Raw genomic sequence first — 6,958 nt, forward strand, 5'->3', positions numbered from 1 at the left:
ACACCATACATATTTATCATTGATTTATTCCTATACCCAGGGATCTCCTTTGAGGATGATTTAAATAATATATTTATTGACTTCCTAAACTAAGCTAGACTGACATTAAAAATGACTCCCAAATCAAATAGAAATATGTGAAGCTAAACACTCGTCTGAGTTTTTTTTTTTTTTTTTTGCCTACTTTCAATAATAATATGATGATAGTGTTATTTATTAAGTTGATGTCATGTTACATTTTGTTAATTATATGTATATAGTTTTTTTAGTCTTGCAAGAATAGCTGTAGATAATTTCTAGCCTGATTGCAGTAGTTTGCTATTTTGAATGCAAAGTATCTTTCCTAATGAGATGATTCTGGTCTTTTTCAACTTTTTCAGCATCACAGTTCTGTAATAAGATGTTTCATAATTTTTTTTCTTCTCGGAGCTCTGTAACACAAAAAAACAATTGAATAATAAGAATACAGTGACTAATGGTTAACAATAATGAGATGGAAATTCAGGATTTGAATTTATTAAAATACAAAATGAGACTTGAGTGTGGAATTATTTATTATGCGTGTTGTGTACCAAGCTAGATCTGCTAAATCCACCAGCAAGTATGCAATTCATAAAAGTTAAAACTCTCTCTTAGATAATTACAAATTTTACTATCGTAGAACTAAACTAAAACCCTAAATGTTTGCATGAAATAGTGGTCATGTAACTAGTCATTTTAACAGAGAAAAGTGGTGGTGAAGTCCTTGTGGTAGTGTCCAAGTCTCTTACTAATAATATGGGCACTGCCTTTTGGTTGCTGACAAAGTGCAGTCAGAAAATCAAACACCTTAACTGCTGCAGAGCCCCTGATGCCTCTGGTACTGTCCTCGTTTGGGTCCTGTGTCTTCCTGGAATCTGTCCTCCATCTTCTTCCTTCTATGTCACCTGAGAGGAGAAGTTTCACCCTTTTTTTTTTTTTTTTTTTGTAAAGTAAACGTTTTGGTGTTTGGTCCGCCTTAAGGTTACGTTTAGATATGTATTTGACTTTAAGCCTATTAAAAAGATGCAGTTAATCGGAATGTAGAAAGAATGAGATTTTACTGGCATCTTAAAGTTTAGCAAAATTTATCACATCAACATTGAAGTATATGAAACACAATTGGTAAAAATATTATCCACTACAGCTAAAGAACAGTAATACCAAACATTTTCTGGCCATAAAAAAAATTATTTTAGCCTTTTTTAATATTACTTTTTCAGAATTTATGTAATTACATTTGTTTTATATTACTACTATATATTACTCTATATTGTCTCATCAGTTACCAACTCATTTCACAAAATTCTGTCAGGAGTGAACAAGATGAAAATGGGAGAACCAATGCTATAAAGAAAAAAAAATCATTATATATCAAGTTGATATTACATCTCTATATGTAATGTACATTTACAATCAATCAAAATTCAATTTACATATTCAAGCATGTGCAAACAGAGGTAGTCAAGACATATCCCAGTCATCAAGCAATCCTTCTAAGATGGGCAGGAAAGGCAAAAGGCAGCATCAACAACATGACACTGCTGATTTCAATTTACTTTTGTGGCATCCAAACAAATTTGATGAGACTTAATTCTTTTACTATTTTTATATAATTGCTCTCTAGAGAAATTTGTGCTTAAAGTGTAGGACCTGCTGCTTTCTGTTGGTAAATAGCGGTAAAGTAACATGATGAAGATTTTAGAAGGTACATTGACGATAATCTCACTGCTTATACGAAGATCTAAGAATGATAGCTGAACTTGTTGGCCAATTAACCAAACAAGAATGTTTACATAGTTACGTAAGTAACCTTCAAATGCAGTTTCTGTATTAGAAACACTACCCTTTAATGTAATAAAATGTTATTTTCTGACTGTTAAGTAATTGTTTAAGGATGAGTGAGTCCCTTAATGTTTAAAGTATTTTAAGATTGATTGGACAACCTAATTTCAGTTTATCCCGAAGTTTAAGAAATGTTGTGAAAGTGGCATTAACGGGGATAAGACTATAAATAAATGTGTTTTAAAACAGATTTGTAATTAACTAATGCAACCGTAATATTTTTAGATCTGCAGGGATTAGGAAACCAGCTTCAAGTTATAAGTGAAACTGTAAAAACCTGTTTAGTGACCATAGCTACTGTTTAGTTTATCAAGTGAGTCACATGTTTAAGCTAAATAGTTGAAATGCAAATCAAGCATCTACAGTGCAGGAACTATAGATATTTTAAAATATATATTTCTTAACAGGCAATAGAGTGGGGAAGACCTTAAATGATTGGTACAAAAAAACATTGATCTAGGGCTTTACATAATATCACAGGAACTGCAGACCTGGAAACTACAAATTCATGTGTGCAATAAAATTTTTAAGGCAGGTAGGTTTAGGTAGTTACCTACACATGATCAGCCTTCCAGCAGCAGTTTCTATTCATGATATACCTTTGCATCCCATTTCCTTCTATTTATTTCTAAGAAAATGTGCTTATGTAATCCATTGGCCACTAAGTGATAAATCCCCTGAGAAAGTCGCATAGTGAAACACGTTTGGACAAGTAAAGTTTAATATGACCACTATTTATTATCTAGAGATCCAATTTGTTTAGTTAGTTGGGGATGACCACTCATAACTATTGTATGTACTTGTTACTGATTGTTTTTGATGTATCAAATAATTTGACATCAATATAATTACTTACTGCCAAAAAACCCAGCTTCTATTATTTTTAAACTTAAAAAATCATTTTTGTATTCTACTACTCTAATTGGGACGGCAGTACTCACAACTACCTAGCAGAAAGATTGAAGCCTCTATGTTCCTGTTTAACCCAATGCCTTCTGCTGTGATCATGTAACCGGTTACCACCGTCTGAATACCTGACAAGGACTGACAGAAGAATTGCAAATGTAAATCTTTTCCAATTGCCTCTACATTCCACCTAATAGAGATTACAAAACTGATTCATGTGTTTGTATTGTTTGCTATGCAAGGAATAGAATTTAAACCACCATGTAAGAAAATAGATAAAATAATATAAAACCTGAACATGTAGAGGAAGGTACCTGGATTTCCACCACAGACATTTTCTATGTTTAGCATTTAAGTTCTTTCTGTGTTTATATGAATTGCCCTTGGATGCTGCATATTCCTTCCACAGCCCAAGAATATGCTGGTTGGTTATTTAACTTACATCCAATATGGCCAGTGCATGTGTCTTTGTTTATACAACCGGGTGAATCTTACCTTTTCTGACATTTACCTGAATAGCCTTTACCCGATTTTAACTAACATTTGCCTGATTAAACAGTCAAACCATTACAGTTTCACCTGCAAATACAATGACTGTCAAAGGAGAGAGCGGAACTTGTGTACACCTATGTATGTACTTTAATACAGGTTCAGCCATTTTAAAGCACCCAAAACCCCAATTGGTGCATTGTTTTAGCAGCATGGGACTCATCAGCAGTGTTCATGAGGGTTTAGCAGCAGTTGTGGGTAGATGGGCACACATTCACACATAGTGGTTCCTAAAATAAAGGATGACAAAATGCACAAAGACATTACCAGATTCACCTTCATTCAAATAATGCCCTTTATACTTAATGCTGCTCATTAAAATATTGTAGCATGCCATAGCAAGAAAGAATCCTTTCCTACCCTCCATAAAACAATGGTTTTAAAAGAATGTATGCATTGATGGAAGCAGAAGAACTAATGTGCAAGTTTAAAGATCTACAACAAACCATTGGTTGTAAAAAAAAAGTGTGTAGATATACCTGAATAAATCTTTTTGTTAATGTTACTACTAGTATTAAAATACATCCTTCCCTTCATCTAACATGACTTCCCCTAACACATACGCCTTCCTTCATTGATTCACTTTACACTTTTCACGTCCATTTTTCCCTTCCTTCATTTATTTAACATCCCCCCATTTTATCCACTAAGTAAGGGGACGAGAAGTTATTCCGCAAAGCAAAAGGTTAGTGGCTACAGACTGCAACAAAAAATTGCATTGTAATGGTAATTCCTGAATTGCCACAGTTTGAGGATAAATTAAATGTTTTATTAAGCAAGGAGTATATGTCATCAGTTTAATTACCTGAATATAAGTACCAAACAGAAACAAAATTTTTTTTTCAACCACAGTTTATTTTTAGGAAACCCAATGTGCAATAAAAGGACTAGTAATTGATATTTTACAAATTATGTTGCTCTATGCCTAATGAAAAGTAACACAGTTATATTGTAAATCGCCTAACCTAAAATAGATTAACTGCGAATGACTTTATGAAAGAAGTTGTGTGTTTGTTTTCAAGCGTGTGTTGAACAAATTTAACCACCTACTTAAGCAATGCGGATTATCCAGGGATAAAATGAATTGCTGTTCCAGCTTTTAAAATGAAAAAGCAATTACACCTCTATCCAATCTTATCCTTTTAGGTATCATTTCACTATATATGTTTTTACCAGCAGTTTGAACAGGCTTATTAGACTGGATCAGTGAGCGCTGGAAAAGTCATTTTTTATTTCTGGAATTCTGCTAAAGGAACTCTAGCCATTTGGATAAAACAATGCACAGCTCAAATAGAGGACCTCCAGTATGTGCACAGCTTATTTCTGTAATTATCATGGTTTCTTTTGGACTCTACAGCATCATGAAGGGAATGTCTTTCGGCAACTTCAACTGGTGGTATGTACTTGGAGCCGCCTGCATGGTGTGCTCTGCCTTTGCCTCCTTCCGCATTTATGAAGTTTGCAGTCTTGTTACATACAGGGAAAGTCCATCAGATATCATCCGCAATCCATGACTCAAAGAATTCTTGGATGGGCATTATCAATACAACCTTGCAGTATGCCTAATATAACAAAACATTGATTCATTTTCTGTACTTGTCCTTATAAACAATACAATTACTGGATACAATGTAACCTGTGATATCTGATACAGCAAGTCAGTAACAATTAGGAAATCTCCTCACCTGTATTTTATTAGTAGTCTGTGCTCTGTGGTTTTAGTGAAAAGAAAAAAAAACTCTCTCTCTACTGCTGGACTTGCTGATTGCTCCAAAAAGAACACTAAGGCATCATATGGAACAAAAACCGGATGGAACGTTTTCCTTGGCTAACTATTCTTCTATACATTGTGTGCAGTAGTAAGTCATAGTTGTATGATAATCATACTGTGTGTGCACAGAAGAAAAAGAGATCTTTTAAAAGCATTACATTAAGAAAAAGGTATACCTGTGATGATTTGAACTATACTTATCTAAATTTATTATGTTTGATTGATTTATTAGGCTGAGACTTATTGCACCAATCAAAATTATGTGTGATAAAAAAATAGTTTTGCATCAAAATAATTGTATTGTTCTGTATCATTGGATTTAAATGTTACCTTACTTTTACAATTACCCTCCAGAGTACTTCATATGTCCGACACCTAAAATCACTTTGCTGACTACTTTATCCTCCAGGTTCTCTTCTCTCACAGGCTTGGCACCACTGTACAGTCTTGGCAAGCTTCGGTGGGAAGATCCATATATAATAATAATTAATATATGATGAAGTGCAACATAAATAGGATAAAACTTATTTAAATGATCTTATTTTTAATGCACCTTAGTTTATTCAATATGGACAGCACGGTGTCTCGGGGGTTAGCACTCTGGCCTTTGCAGCGCTAGGTCCCAGGTTCAAGTCTCAGCCAGGACATTATCTGCATGGAGTTTGCAGGTTCTTGTGTTTGTGTGGGTTTACCCTGGGTACTCTGGTTTCCTCCCACATTCCAAAAACATCTGGATAGGTTAATTGGCTCCCCCCCAAAATTGACCCTATACTGTTTTAAAGACATATGACTGAGGTAGGGACATTAGATTGTGAGTCCCTTTGAGGGACAGCTAATGACATGACTATGGATTTTTTGCAGCGCTGCGTAATATGATGGCGCTATATAAATACTGTGTAATAATATATATGCCTTTTCCTAATATAACCTATTACCTCTTAATAATTTAGAATCACTAAGGTGTGTAAACCTACTAGATTGTAAGCTCTTCAGGGCAGGGTCCTCTCCTCCTGTATCACTGTCTGTATTAGTCTGTCATTTGCAACCCCTATTTAACGTACAGCGCTGCGTAATATGTTGGCGCAATATAAATCCTGTTTATTAATAATAATAAGGTACACTTTGCCACTGTAACTGCACATAAGAAGCAAGAACAAGGAGGATATCTGCCTCATATACCTGTGTGGGTCCATAGCTTCACTGTCAGGAGGTAATAATAATATAATAATAATAATAATAATAATAATAATAATAATATATACAGGATGAGAACTAATAGAAAACCAAATACCTTCACTGCTCACAATTGTTTTTTCATTTTTAGGTTTAGTCCTGATTAGGTCTTTTTTTTATATGTGTGCCCGCATTTTAGTTTTACAAGCTTTATCAGTGAAATAGCAGCCAGGTGCCAACCCTAAAACCACCAAATCTGCCCCACCCATAGCACATCCCTCCTGCTCACACAAGGTCTTTCAATGGGGACAACTCTTCAGGAGACAATTATATATGAAGGGATTTCCCCTGACTTGCTGGTATTTCTACAGAACAGGAAACAGTGAGAAAAACCTGCACCTGCACACAGATTCCTCTGTATAAAAGAAACGTAAAATTATTTTCTTATATACATAGAACCATTAGAGTTTTCCTTATATATTCCAAATCAATTAAAATGTTTCCACTGTCTATGAGGTGTCAGTGTGTCATCACTCCTCAGCTATCACAGTCATAGCTGCAATATATAACGAGAAACACACCTGGGGATAATTAAACCACACTCGCCTCGTGGATTTCCAAGTCTCTGATTGGTCGGTGATGTTAGCCTATAAAAGGCCGTGATGCGTGCCCCGCCCCCAGGCTCGGTGTTTGGTT

Source organism: Pyxicephalus adspersus, chromosome 3, assembly GCF_032062135.1.
Source record: "Pyxicephalus adspersus chromosome 3, UCB_Pads_2.0, whole genome shotgun sequence".
Taxonomy (NCBI): domain Eukaryota; kingdom Metazoa; phylum Chordata; class Amphibia; order Anura; family Pyxicephalidae; genus Pyxicephalus; species Pyxicephalus adspersus.